This window comes from Crassostrea angulata, chromosome 7, assembly GCF_025612915.1.
Source record: "Crassostrea angulata isolate pt1a10 chromosome 7, ASM2561291v2, whole genome shotgun sequence".
Lineage (NCBI taxonomy): Eukaryota > Metazoa > Mollusca > Bivalvia > Ostreida > Ostreidae > Magallana > Magallana angulata.
Window position 1 is genome coordinate 46,843,950 of NC_069117.1, and position 16,058 is coordinate 46,860,007.

A 16,058-nucleotide genomic window follows, 5' to 3' on the forward strand; every position below is an offset into this window, starting at 1 on the left:
TGCAATCAAATCACACAAACCATATCTGTACCTGTGTGTTTTCATTGAAAAGGCACTTGGAATAGACTTGTCATCAACAGAACTATGGGATGACCCATTATATAGCTGTTTGGCCTCATAACGTATTCTTGTAGCATCGCAAAATGTCTCTGGCTTGATCGGTAAGGAGGGAAGCTGTTTGTAAAGCATGCAAATCAATTTTAATGCAATGATTTTACAATCTGAAGTTTAAAAAAAAACAAAGAAGGAGTGATGTTATATTGTTGTATTGTTTTATGCGATGTGTTATTAAAGTGACACATATTTTTAGCAAATGTGAAATTTTATTCATTACAGTCTGTATTAAGAAAACAATTGAAATCAACAATAAATAGATAAAAAAAAAACCCACTCAGATTTCTACATTAAAAAAAGAAATATGTAATATATGTACCTTACCTAGTTTATGCTCCTTTTATATTTGGTTTATTTCTATGTTTAGTGGCTTTCTTGTCTTTTCTAGTAATAAATGTCCTGCAAACCTTATTTGTTACATTGCAATACATGATGTCAAATACTAAATTTGAGAATGTTCCCTGAAAGGTACTAAAATGATAAAGAAAACAACATAAATTCTACCTTACAGCAACAGGGAATAATTTATAGATTTTGTGTTTCTATGATCAAATTGAATCGCTTAGGATTTTCCCTAGACTACAAAATGTTAATAATACAGATCTTGCATTATTTTACTTACTAAGATATATTAATAACATACTACATTCATAACTTTTCTATGAAATTCTTTTTTAAAAATATTTTCAGCATTGCTTGAATTGAGAATGCTGACTCATTGTGGAATAATTATTCTCACTTATAATTACATAAATATACATAAAACAATATAAGACAGTAACAAATGTTAGCATGTAAACGTTTGGAGGAGACTATGATAAAATGATATATTTACCTTACAAAGTTGAAATGCTGTTTTGGATTCTCGAGTTGTTTGATAAAAGTGAAACATAAACATTGTAAGCATAGTTTAAACATTGACTTTAACATTTATGAATTTAAAAAATACTTAATGCTTATAGGGTCTGCTCTACATAATTTTTCTATGCTATAAAAGTAAGTATAAACAATGGTATTATGTCTATGTTGAAGTAAAGACTAAGCTGTCCTGTTTTTGGTCCTGTTAGCTTTCTTTATAAATATACAATGAGTGTAGCTATAGTCTAATTGTTTTCTACAAACTGTTACTCGCATTTTCTAGGACAAAATGTTTGTAGGTTGTACGATGCTGAAATTGTAAAAAAAAATATTGTGCATAATTTGGATAGTTTATTAGATATCACATAACATATTTTAAATGTACCATTTATACTTTTTTTGAAAAAAAAACTAGGTTTAATAGCATTGTGAAGCTTTCTGACTCAGATATTAAAGTAAACCTGTCTTACTATATGTAACTGACTTAGGTTCGCCTTACCAGTGCAAACAATATACGTCATACGTAAACAAAATCGCCACAATTGTTCTTCATCTATGAATATAAGAAAAAACATTATTTCAGGTCAAAAGTATGTATGATCGAGTGAATACGTTAAACTATATTCATAAAACAATTGCTGATAACGTGACTACCCGTTCATTGTGTGTACAAAATGCAAGGCACTCAGCATGATTGAGAAAAAGAGAATGAACAATATAGAAAGAGCAATACATATAATGCTATCTTGGCTTCAAATTGCTTGCATGTCTTAAGGCTAATGAGGAATTTTTCAAAGGGACAAATTTATGCTTTAAAAAAAAATCTACATTATTAAGCCTAAGTGCATGCATTCGTTTTGTCCATAAATATGTATTGTGGAATGATCATATCATTGATTACAAATCTAATTTTGTTAAAGAGAAAGCCACTGAAAGGTTATGTGCAAAAAGAAAAAAAAAGATAGAAATTTGACACATAATGGCCGATTTATTAACATTTTTGTGCTTTCGGAAATGACCGAGTATTTTTAACTTGGGTACATGTACAGATAACATTTTCATAGTCTTGAGTCCTAGAGTACTTGCAATGTCCTAAAACATTGATCGTTGTATATTGATTCAAAAAAAAAAATAGTATGAACATGGACATGTAGTTCAAAAAACGGAAGTTAAAGTGTTGTGACCATCATTATTTTGTTTATTAAGGCGCGATCAGGCCCACGTAGAAAGTTAGTTGGTTTACTTTGAGGCAGTTGAATTTGTTGAGAGTAAAATGGATATAGAATCTAGTTTGTTTAATTCAGTGACAAATTGCTTATGGCTTACGTGTTCATGTAAGAGAGGACAAGAAGACTTTACAAGAGTAAGTTAACATTTTATACAAAGTCATTAAAATGTATCTTTTCTGATTGGAAAAAGGAAAGTCTGCATTTATGCATCGATGCCATTACATGTGTGTCAAGATTTTATGCTTTTCATGCTTTCTATATCATATATTTTTTTATATATGTTATATTTCTGACATTTATTTCAAGATGCTAATCGTATCGTATCGTAAAATAAAACATTTTCCGCCATTTACCGGAAGTTACATATAAAAGCAGTCATATGCTAGGAGAAAAATAATGAGTAAAAAGTATTTTACACTTTGAATTTACAACATCTATGCTGCCTAAAAATGAACACTTGATAAGGAAATATCATTTTCTGGTCAAAACATAAAAGAAAACTTTAAAAAATATTTATAAACGAATTTGATGACCTACCAATTCTCTTCGGAACTTGTTATAGAGCATGCGCATTTAGGTATTTATCTTGTTTCTAAACTACATGATAGAATTTAGGTCATAAGTTTGCTTCTACAAATAGTACAACAAAACAAATTCAGTTTTTTTAGTATTCACTCTCTTTTTGTCTCTAGTTTTATATTAACAGCTGAAAACGAATCTTTTAATGGTCCAAATAATCTATTGTCCTAGTTAGATAGCCATACAAATTTTAGAACGAGGAACAGTCCAAGGTCATTGTACTTTTTTTATATTAATATTTCTTACTAAAAATCATCATTGGGTTAGAAGTACTTGTGTTTTTTCAGAAATTACATTGTAGTTTAAATATAATGTTATATCCACAAACGAGTACAAACATGCATGCGTGTATCTTTTGTCACATGACGATATTACTTACTTTTCTACTGTACGTTTCAAGTAAATCCTTCTACATTAAAAATAATAACTGAATCCAAATGTTAACGAAACTAATTCTGTTGATTATAATAAGTTTTCATTATTTAGCACCTGATCAATCATCACTAATAAACGGTTGATTCTACCTATAGTGTTCAAACAGCTCCAATCATCCGATCAATTTAAGTTTTCTCTTACCTTTCAAACTGACTGTACATACCACGGAGTCACATGGTATATAAAATATACCCTGATCCATTTAAACTTTCAACAGGTTTGTAATAAGTAATGTTCTGGGTTTTAGTAATGCTTTCATTTTTTATTAATACGTAATAATGAAATGCATTTTTGTAATAATATATATCTCAACATTCTAAGTAAAGGTGGCTGTTATGAAAATAATTTCTAATACGGTAAAGAATTGTATGTGCAAGAGTAGATCTGTAATCACAATATTGGAGTAATACTATTCACTACGTTTCATCTGATATTAAGATTTACCATTTTAAATTATAGTAATATTTTTTTAAAAAAATAAGCTTATATAAGCCTAACAATACGAACATTAACTAACAGTATCTAAATACTTTAAACATTTTCTATAGGCAAAAAGTGTAGTATATTTCTTTCTTCGATGGACAAAACAAAAACAAAATACAATATAAATAGTTTATGAGAACTGATTAGCTGTATTTTTTCAAACATATCCAGTCGCTTGTGAATCCGATGGTGGGCTTACATACTATTACAATAATCAATTTGTCTAAGTTTAGGTCGTCATAGGCATTTAAATACAACAATATTTATTTTTACATCTGCCACAGTTTGAAAATTGTCTCGCTAACAGTTTTCATGTTAAGAATTTTTTGGATACGCGTTGATTAATCTTAACAAAACCAAACTTGATTTGTAGTTTCTTATTATGAAGTTACAAAGAAGTCTTAACCAGTTCTCCAAACTATCATGAAGATAAGGAATCATTCTTTGAATATCATGAGGTGATAATTTCGGTTGGAGCGATATTAAATCTATTATGAAGCCCTCTGGGGTTTATTTGATTTGTTCACGCCTCGACCAAAATTATCACCTCACAATAATAGAAGAATGTTTTCTTACTTCTTAAAAAATAAAAATAAGTTTTGATAGATTTACGGAAATAGAAAGATAAAGATCACATGCATCTGAGTTCACCAACAGGGAACTAAAAAACCCATCTAAAAAATTAAATTAAGATGATAGTTATTTAATTTAAAAAAAAATCTTTATAAACCTTTTTTTCAGAGAGTACTGCTTCAATCAGTTAGTTCCAATAATCAACGACTTCTTCAGTATTTTGCCAATTGCCCTGATATTTTCGACAGAATAGTAAGTATAACAAATTGCAAATAAGGTCATTTAAAAGAGTTTGTAGAATAAAACTTTTCAAAATACGCACTACGCGTGAATAAATAAGGGTGCATTAAATTGGGGACTACACCTATGCACTTTCTTTTTTCAAAATGTAATATGGTTGTTTATCCACATTTTTTTAAATTATGAAACCTTGCGCACTTTTAAAATGGAATACAAAAATTGTGGATTTTGTATTAAGTTAGAAAACAGCTGCAGAATAAGACGGAGTTAATATTTTTCTTAAAACTGATTATCGTTTTTGGAAAGACAAGACAACCAAAGATACGTTTCAATCACGAGTATATCTATCATTTACTTTGATGATATAAATTCCCATTTTCCCGAGTAAGAAAGCCCCGAAGGATCATTCAAAATATTTTACGCCAGCATTCCCTTACCCCGTATGTATTCTGCACACGACAGATGCAGTTCCAGATGAATTATCTAGCACCGTACGAATTTATCCTGTCACAAATATAAGCATGACTTATCGTATGTTTTTTATGTTATATGTAGGTTTCATACTCATCATTGAAAAATTATCACATCAGACGTAGTTTAATAAAAAAAAACCCCAATATTTTACTACTCCTCCTCCTACACAAACCACAAAAAATGATGCAAACTGTTATATTTCTTTTGAAAATAGAAAAGGTATTAAAAACGATATAACGTAGTCTTAGTTTAAAATGTTTCATTTAATCAACAATATTATAATGTACAGAAAAACAGATGCATCACACTTTATTTCAATCTTTCTGTAGTTTCTAAATCCTTCAAACCCCTGCCAAAACTGACAATTTCATTGAAATCATTCTCGTACCTCTCTAATGGTGCTAACATGCACTGCAAAGATCTGTGAACTAATATCACTACATAACACCTAACAGGATAAAATCAAATCAAGGGGAAAGCTACAATTTTTATTGCGTATTTGCCCCTTTAAGACTGCATTTGCAAGAAAGGGACAGTTAGCTTCAATATAACCCCATTCCCATCTCTCTCTCTCTGTCTCTCTCTCTCTCTCTCTGTCTGACTGTCTGTCTCTCTCTCTCTCTCTGTCTGACTGTCTGTCTCTCTCTCTCTGTTTGTCTCTCTCTCTCTCTCTCTCTCTCTCTCTCTCTCTCTCTCTCTCTCTCTCTCTCTCTCTCTCTCTCTCTTAAGAAGGGGGAGGACATAGTCATTTATTGTATCATGTATGTTTACAAAATAATGTGGAGAGAGACCCAAAATTCTCACCCCTCCTGCGTTGCAATTGCTTTTCCGCGAATACTTTCTCTATTTTGGCGAATGAAATTATTGACTTTTTTCTTCTTATATCTACATTGTTCACTAAGTGAGTTCTTAGAGACCTCCCAAATTTGATCTCTATGAATAAGAATGGTTGTAGAAAGTTAGGATATCCTAACTTTCCTAAGTTACCATCGAGCTACATCTGAAGACGTGTCCCAAGTTGATCTTAGGATGTTCCTAACTTTTTTCCTAAGTCATATCTTAGAAACACACTTAGGTCATATCTTAGGAAAGTCTCGTGAACATGCGTGCTGGATGATAGTCCTAGTTTTTTAATTGTTTTGAAGTAAATGAAGCATATTGAGAACAACGCCACATCAGAAATTTTCTACAATGGCTATAACTTAGACTTAAGAGTAGCGTCTTCGAAAATGTGATTAACTCTTTAAAATCAAATATATCTGGATTTATTTCAAGATTTTTGGTTTTATTAAAAGTGGGGATGGTGATGTACATTTAAAATATCAAAGAACTTTGAGAAAATACTGAAGTGCAAAATTTTAAACGTGCAATGTAATCAATAATGTTAAATTAATATATACTTTAAGAATTTTTTATATCCCATTATAAGTACATCAATCTTTTTTTTTTAATTTCAATAATGTTAATCATGCTATTTGTTTTAGAAACGTATGAAGGTCGTGTTTTATGAAAACCACAATCATATAAAATATAAGGGGATACAAAATTATATAATAATTGAAGAAATATAACGTTATATATGGTAAGAAAGTTACTTTTACGAAGTGAACATAATGGAAGTGTAAATAAATCTTAAAATTACTTAAACTACACGCAAATACATACATGTATTTGTAAAAATTGGTCATTATTGAGACCAATTCACTAATATTTGTCAAAAACAACGAAAAAATGCAATCTAATATTTTTCTGCAACAAAACAAAAAAAAAGTTGGATAACTGTGCTGAGAAGTTTTTCGTTTGCTTTAAATAAACACCCTCAAAACAAGTTTGGGGGTTTGATGTTAAAAATGTCAAAAACTAATTGATAAAATACTGACTGAATAAATGTTTCAGGACATAAATCATGGTGACAGCAAAACTTGAATCTACGTGTACGTTCTTAAAATTCAACGTTAACATGTTTTAGTCATTTATTCTTTACAGGTATGGAGGGAAGACTTTATTAGAGACATAGTAGAAGAGAAGAGGGAAATCTTAATACCGTTAATTGTGTATTTCTGTGAAGAAACAGAGCGCGCCTTGTTTATGGATATATCCGCAAATGGGCATCCAGTCTGTCAGGATACCGAAATGCAAACGTAAATAAAAGAAACGAACATGTATTATATTTGATCGGTAATGCTGTTTCATGTAGATTTACGCTCTTATATTGATTTTAGTTTATTTTTAATGTTTTGTAAATCTTTAGGTTGGAAGAAGAAGAAGAAGAAGAAGAAGAAGAAGAAGAAGAAGTTGCCTTCTTAAATGATTTTTTCGAAAACTATTTGTGGGCTATTTAATATTAATATTTTTTATGAACAAGAAAATGTAAAGTTAAATTTGGATTAAAAATGTTTAGGACCAGATAATTCAGAAATGTTCATGATATTCCTATGTCGTCTTATGATTTTAGCTTAAAACATATATAAAAAAGTTATAAACAACGTTAATTTATATTTTTTAAAACCCCACACTACAAATTACCGCCTACCGACAAAGACTGCATATGGTGTAATGGACATTGACTAATAAATTTTGGATGTAATCAACACGATATTTCTTTTATTATTGTAAATGTTTTGCACATCGTTGAATGTGCACATTCTGACTTGCATTTCTATGCTCCTCTTAAGTTTAGTAAGAAAATAAGAACTAGACAACATTGAGATGGCGACCATTTCAAAAAGCCCCGCTTAAATAATGGACAATAAGATGAAAAGAATTTCAGAGAATTTTGCTTTGACCTATAACTCAGCAATTTTCCACCTGGTTTAGAACTTCTAATTCAATTGCATTACCCCTTACGTACAGGCAATTTTGTTCAATCTGAGCAAGATTAATCAAATGGTAAATTATCTATGGTCTAAAACTGATTATAAAGGAATTCGCTACTATCTTCACATTGACTTGGATCAAGGTCACTGCACGCCATTTATCAAAAAGATCTGTTTAAGTATTAGCCAAATAGGGCTAAATGGAGAAAAAAAAGAAATTTTTGTGTGATCCGATATGACCTTGATACCTGACCTACAAACATTCATCAAGGTCACTGCATGTCTTTTTACCCAAGGCACTTTGTGGGTGATGTATGAGGCAGATGGAGCAAAGAGAGAGAGGGTATGCTCTAGACAAGGATTTTTCATATAACTCTGCTATGACCATCACATTTGATCTTGAAATTTGGTTCAAGGTCACAACACACTCTTTACTCAAAAGCACTTTTTTTTATGAGAAGTATGAGCTAGGGCTGAGTGAAAAATATGTATGCCCTGGTATTTTTGGTGGTCCGATATGAACTTGACCATTGATCTACAAAATTTATTCAAGGTCACTGTATACCATTTGACCATAGACACTTTGTAAGTGAAGTATGAGCCAGCTTGAATCAAAGGAAGAGACTATATGTCCCGGACAAGAATCTTATATATGATTCTGCTATGACCTTAACCTTAGACATAGAAACATGATTCAAGGTCACTGCACATCCTTTACCAAAAGGCACTCTGTGAGTGAAGTATGAGCCAGATTGGGCCAATGGGGAGAGAAGATATGCTCCGGAAAAGCGATCTCGGAGGGACAGACGGACGGACTTATCATTTTAGGGCGTCCGCAGAGCGGGGCCCTAATTGATATGTTTTCATATTTCAGTTTTTGTCTTATATAAACAGAACCTATCGAATTTGACGGTAGCCCTGTATTTCATAAATCTGGAAAAACTGTTTGAATAGGTTCCAAAAATTCTCACATTATGCATAATCATATAAAAAATCTAGTATGAGGATGAACATCATTCAGTCTACAAGGAATAAATCTTTCTGTATATTTAGAAAAAAAAATTGAGGTAAACTAAATTAAAGTATTCAGATACCAAAACATTCAGTGGAACAGGAAAACATTCACTCCCATTCGTTTGGTATCTGTTACTAAACGAAGAGTAGCTAAATATGACGTTAAAGGGGCATGGTTTTGGTCAAATTCTATTTTTCTGTTTTTATTATTTACAATGCTTTAGAAATGCATTTCTAATGATCAAATGAAATTTGAGAGCCAGTCGTAAAGATATAAGCAAGATACAGGGTTCAAAATTCTCTGTCATGTAAACAAGGCTCGTGCCCTGTTTTTTGTTTACATAAGTTCAATAAACCAGTAAAAAAAATTCATGCTGATTTGTCTATCTTTTTATTCATTTTAAACATAGATAAATAGTTTCTAACGTTTAACATATTCACTTAAGGTCTATAACTTGAATTTTCACTTCAAAATTCTAATATAAACAAAGGCTTTGTTTACATTGCAAAGAATATCAAGCTCTGTAACTCGCAAATCACTTAACGAATGACACTCAAACTTTGTTTGCCTATTAAAAATGCCTTACTGAAACATTATAAACATTAAAACCAAAACTATAATTTTTGCCCCAAATCGTGACCATGCCCCTTTAACCTAAGCTTAACCATCTTTATATTTTCTTCCAAACCCTTATAATGAAAGGTCGTCTTTTTATCAATTTTTTTATTTTTTATTTTTTGAAGATTACTGATTGACGAAATCAAGACACAAAGTATCACTCTAGATTATTCAAAGGGGGTTTTAAAACGCTAGAAATTAACACTATTTAATGTCACTAATTAATCCAGGTTTAAGGGACTATAAAAAGGTAAAAAATCATGCATGGATTTATAGGCAATCCATGGTAATGAGGTCATGAAAATATATTTTGGTGACGAATACTGATCAATGCTCGTGGCTTTTGTGGGTTGTATCATATTTATTAAAATTATTCCTATCCTGCTATCAACGAAATTACGTCCACCCAAATCAGGAAAATGTAACTACTTACAAGCATTGACTCTCACGATTAAAAATATAACTCCATAGTATGTGCATTTAATTTAAAAACATTACAGTAATGTTTTCTGGAAAAAAAATTTCCAATCATATTTTCTAATGTTTCCATATATGGATAAGATATTTTCTATGTCGGTTACAAAAACGTACATGTCAAAAGTGTTATATAAAGAAGGTGTAATGATAGAAAGCTACTTTTAAGTTTTAAAAATGTTTAAACAATGCAATATAACAGTGTTATTATGGCAATATCGAAGTTTTACAAAACTATGATGTTAATATATATGTGGGGTTTTTTTTTTTATTAGTGAAAGACATTTCAATTAGGAATTATTGACAAGAAACATACGAGCAATTTTGATGCTTATGCTTAATTCTTTATGAAATTTATTTTTCTAAGCTAAAGTATGCCACAAACTGCCAAAATCAGAGAGATAAGGCATTGGAAAATCGAATTTGGAGTAATTCCTTAACAGAAGGTCAATATTCAAAATTTCACCGTTTCCTTACTTTTTACAAGTGTTTTGATAATTTTTAAAGAAAATAATTTATAAGGGCAGAAACACTTAAATTGTGGTAAGAATGATGAAATATTGCGCCATTTTAACAAATTTCTGAAACTGGTACAAATTATAAAAGGTATAGTTGTTATCTGTAGGATTTTAAAATTGAAAAGTTAAAAAAAAATCCATATAGTGTGACAGCCAAAAACATATTACAAAAAAGAATCTGCAAATATTATTGTTAAAAAAACATCAAGATAATACACGTAAAATGTCAAACAAGGAAATAATAAAACAGGAAGAGATAACTTTACATCTTTTAGTATGGAAATATACCAAGTATGTGTACATAAAAAATATGGGGGGGGGGGAGGGGGCTTTATGAGGATAAGAAATGTTTTGTATAGAATACGTGTAAAAAAAAATCAAGAATTTAGGGGAAAAACAAAATGTGATATGAATATATAAAATAAAGCAACATTTTATGACAACAAGAAAATTGTATGTTATACTAAACAACTTTAAATGATAATTGTTTTGAGATGAAGTAACACGGTCAATTGATTGTAGGACTTTTTCGGGTTTTTTTTTTTTAATTTATGTAAATTTTACTGTAAACACAGTTTGAAATCTACTCATTTTGAAAAAGAAAAATCGATTCAATGCAAATACATGTATATCGAACAAAAAAAAATTAATAAGTGACCTAATAATTTTTTTTTAAGTTCACTCTTCAATGGCAGAGTAATGTACATCAAAACCATTCAGTGTTAGTTCATTTTATGAAGTATGTCATGTAATCATATAAACATATGTCTACCACAATCAAAAACATCATACATTTCAATGATAAAACGAAATGCAAAAATCGGTAAGATCTTTTCCATTTGTTAAGTTCAAATATATTTCATTAAATTTCCCCTTCCCACCTCGGTAAAACACAAATCAGTCTTAGACAAAAAAATGCATTTTATCTTTTTAAAAAATCGTCGACCTATGTCGCGGAAAGAAACGACCGAACTCCGCAAAAGAAATTTTGGATTACTCCGCCATTACATCCGGGGATTCTGTCATACATAAAACACGACTACATGTTTAGCTTTAGAATGTCTAAATAACTTGTTTAAGCAAAATGGACGTCATGTTTAAGGTAACATGTTTCAGAATATTTTGATTACAATATTTCTCGGTACATTATATGTCAGATAATAATTGACAGTTCATAAAACATTGGTAATTCAATTTTCCTTTTTAATAAACTTTCCTTCCGGTAAATGGTACATATGTTTTGATAAATCAACAGTTGCGTGGTACTATTTTGATCAGTCTTGCCATGTTTCCTTTAGACAATAAGTACATAACTGATAATGGACCAGTTGCCCGAAATGTGGCACAAGCGTCGCGTTGTGCTGTAGTAAACATTTTTATTGTCGTAATTTGCAGTTAAAACAAAATTCTATTTCATTCTTTACAGCTGAGCACAATGTGCATTTTGTAATATAAAACTTTGATAAATAAATTTATACTTAAAACAGCTTATTTTAAGTAATTAAACTAAATGAAATGCATATTTCTACCTAGAGTTTCAAGGAACATACATTATACTCATTATTTTGAAAAATAAAAATTCGAAAATATATGCTTTTGAATCGTGTGCAACAGAATTTGTCTAGTTGTTCATCATACTGTAGGTATTTAAAAAGACCAGGTGTCAGACCTCTTCATCTAAGGAGGCAAATATAGCCTTAAAATGGCAACGGTTATTGAGCTCTTTGAACAACAACATTTGAAAGGAAAAAAAGGTTCTTGTTTTTTTAGGTCCGCTTCGCTTCGGGTAATATTTAGTCCCTTTTGGGGTTAAAATAATCAATGTTGCTTTCAACCCCGGTCAACATTTATATAACGAATTCAATAGATTAAAAACACAGTATGTAATTTATTTTATACCTTAAATAAATTACATTTTTCAATCGCTTCCATGTTCTTAATATTTGCGGTTGTTGAACAAAATTAAACTGATTCCAGACTGTCATTTTGTGCCATTATCATTGTAACATCATTATTAATTTATTAAATCTATCTTTTCCCGTATTTTTCGGCTTTAAAGGTATTATGCAGAAAATAAATCAATATTTTGACATTCTGTATCTAATCACAGGAAAAGTAATTCCGGTATCTATATTCAATTTGACATCATTTTTAAAAAAAGAGGTCAAGAGCTTGTTTAATGCCGTCTTTGGAGAATTTGTAGGCATTCCAGATATATTTCATTAGTAAAAATGGACAAAACTCCGAGATTTGTTACTTTTATTCTTCATATTTCATAAGAATGGTTGTTTAAAACATGGTTTTTCATTGTGTTTACAAAATACTTTAGCCCCGGTACACATATAAAGCAAATATATTGTTATGAAGCATCATTACAAGAATGTATATCTTGAATTTCATAAACCTGTAAGCACCTTTCATTTACTAGATCTTGACCTTATGGTACCTGTCAATAATTATTTTACTAAGAATAAAAAGGTCCCGTTTTAGAAATCTTAAATTCATTTTAAAAATTGCTTAACAATAAGTATAAAAAACAGTATTGAACCCTGTTTCCTGTATGTTTTGTTTTGTATTTCAGTTATGTATATGGGATGCAATTTTAAACAACTAGGATATAAGGTCTTCTAAATCTTACCAATCTTATTTAGACAAGTTTCCTTTTTTGAAGCTAAACATTAACTTTGAAGTTAATAAAAGTTCAAAAATCACAAAAAAATAATTGAATTAAGGTATGATTTAGAGCTTGGGTTATCAGAACAAATCACCAATTTAGTGTCTTATCAGACAGTGATATACAAATTGTGAAAAAAAGTGTTTTAAGGTAAATATCTAGTAAATGAAAAGTTCTTACTGGTTTATAGGATATAAATTCTTTCCATAATGCTTCATAACAATAGTTTTGTTTGATAGGGTGTATCGGGGCTGTGATGTTAGGAAAACACAATGAAAAATCATGTTTTAAATTGTCATTTTCAATGAAATATGAAAGAGATAAGGAACAAAATTTGGAGTATTGTCCAGCTTTGTGGAATGAAGTATATCTAGAATGCCTATAATCTCTCCAAAAACGGAATTAATCAAGCTCATTACCTCCCCTTTAAAATGGGATTATTTTTCTCATGATTTAACAAAAAATGTCGAGAAATTGATCAATTTTCTACATAATTCCTTTAAAGCCGTAAAATACAGGAAAAGATTTTCTTCAAAGCAATCACGACGTCATAATGGTTCTAGCACCAAAAAAAAGACACTCTGGAATCATTTACAAAATCTTGACCTTAAACAATAGAAAAACTTGGGTAAGGAGGTGTCAATGGATTGCATATAACAGCTGTCGTGTAAAATACTCTACAACGGTTGTTTATAATATAATTCGTTAACATTCATTTATTGTGATCTTTCCCTGATAAGACATATATATATATATATATATATATATATATATATATATATATATATATATATATATATATATATATATATATATATATATATATATATATATATTGGGTAACATAAGTACATCATTAAATACTCAGTCATTCACTATGTGTTTCAGACTTCCTCGCTAATTGTTTAATCAGTTAACCAAATGTGTCTTAGAAAAATTACTAGAGCTATCTAATGATTGACCATGAGAGAGAGAGAGAGAGAGAGACAGACAGACAGACAGACAGACGGACAGACAGACAGACAGTCATGATTTATATGTGTTCTGTGTCTATTTTGCCAAAAAAGTGACAAAGGGGGGTATAAGAGTCAATAAATGTGTTTGTCCTTGTCAGTTAAAGAATCCACAATGTACTTAACGAGGCATGAGCAGCTTAATGTTTAAATAACAATTAAAGTAGATCTATACTGGATCTATAAAATTAGAACAATTACAAGCTCTTAAAACAATTTATTCAAATCATGCAGCAATGTTCCCTACTTGCTCTTTGCATAATGCCAAATTATTGTAATTTTCAAATTAAAAACATCTATTTTTCAAGAAATTATAATAATAACAAAATAATTACGATGGTTGAAGGTACAAGCTCAAGATTTCATCCAAACTCGTAAATTTTAAAGAAAAAAAAAACTCGTCTATATAATTTAAAATACTGAGCTCTTTATATTGCTTATAATAAGCAGAAAAAAATATAAGATTTATCTAATTTAGATTGAAATATGACGTCTCACATTTTCATATCATTCATAATGAAAATACAACTTTAACTCTAAATCCAAATCAACTAAAAGAATTTATAGACTTTGTTCAGAAGAAGAATTATTCACAGTTTAATGAAAAAATACTGAAGTTAACGATAATTAATCTATTACATGTTATAAACAATCGACAACAGGCCAAACATGAGTGTTATCATTTAATAATTTATTACAAAAATCGATTACACAGAATTCTTCTATGTAATCGATGATTAATCTTTTACATTCTTAAGTAATCGTACCCAAACCTGGTTCATAAAAGTATATTTCCAATAGCATGTAAAATAAAGTTATTCTCTAGTCTTCAGAAACCTTTATTACATTTATGCATTTTGCATGAAGAACGATTAATTTCATAAAAAAATTAAAACACATGACATTAGCAAAATTTTGAAGATGATCAGCTTACATACTGTCGATTTGTGCTTAATATAAATAATAATTTATATAATATTTTATATATATATATATATATATATATATATATATATATATATATATATATATATATATATATATATATATATATATATATATATATTGATGTTCTGATATTTCCTTTATTGCAAACAAAGAAAGTACGAAGAATTGTCGCTAAAAAAGCATCACTTCATACTTATCACAGAGTATTTGTTTAAGTGAAAATGTGTTCCAGCTTTCGTTTGTTCAATTTTAAACGATACTCCAAGTTTTCTTATGGACAACATCAAGCTCCGTTTATTGTTTCAACTTTGAGAAGATTTTTAATTTCTCCCCAATTAATTTTAAGTAAAGATTCTCCTCCCCCTACCATTGTGGCCAAGTCCTACACCCATGGACATGATTTAAACAAACTTAAGTATACAAAACCTGAGGATGCTTTCAACAAGTTTAAGCTTTTCTGATCCATTGGATTTTGAAAATAAGAATGAAATGAGAAGACTAATCAAGGAGAGATAATTTAGAATTGCTGAAAAATTGTTGGCTTTCTGCTATAAAAAAAACAAATGGCCAGAAAAGGTTTAAGTAGTGTGGACGCCACATCGCATCGTAAATACAAATGTTAAAATTATGCATCCCAAGCCACAATCGGAATCGCATTTTAAGATGAAAAAATTCCTCCCTAACACCATTTTGCTAGAAAGGCTTAAATTTGTGTGGAAGCATCTTCAGAAAATGTTAATTACATCAGACAAATCGACATGTTTAAAATTATTTTGGATACGTGTTAATTAACCTTAACAAAATAAAACTTGATTTGTAGTTTCTTATTATGAAGTTTCAAACAGATCTTAAAACTATCATAAAGATAAGAAATCATTCTTTGATTATTATAAGGTGATAGTTTCGGTTAAAGCGCTTAAAATCTATTATAAAGCCAATCGGGCTTTATTGGAGTTGATCACGCCTCAACCAAAAGTACCACCCCATAACAATAGAA

At 29.8% G+C, this 16,058-nt stretch overlaps 1 long non-coding RNA gene across 5 annotated transcripts in view; it reads right to left on the minus strand.

Moving 5' to 3' along the window:
• LOC128155195 (uncharacterized) overlaps positions 1–16,058 on the minus strand; it is a 32,529-nt gene that overhangs the window by 2,019 nt on the left and 14,452 nt on the right. For 3 of the 5 annotated variants that reach the window (XR_008239573.1, XR_008239570.1, XR_008239572.1), the window contains exons 2-5: positions 1,472–1,525; positions 950–1,282; positions 439–585; positions 32–174 (exon numbers count right to left, since the gene is read on the minus strand). This is a non-coding gene — a long non-coding RNA (uncharacterized LOC128155195). Of the gene's footprint in view, positions 1–31; positions 175–438; positions 586–949; positions 1,283–1,471; positions 1,526–3,159; positions 3,347–16,058 lie in introns of those variants that run through there. The other 2 variants (XR_008239571.1, XR_008239574.1) reach the window with 2 other exon arrangements.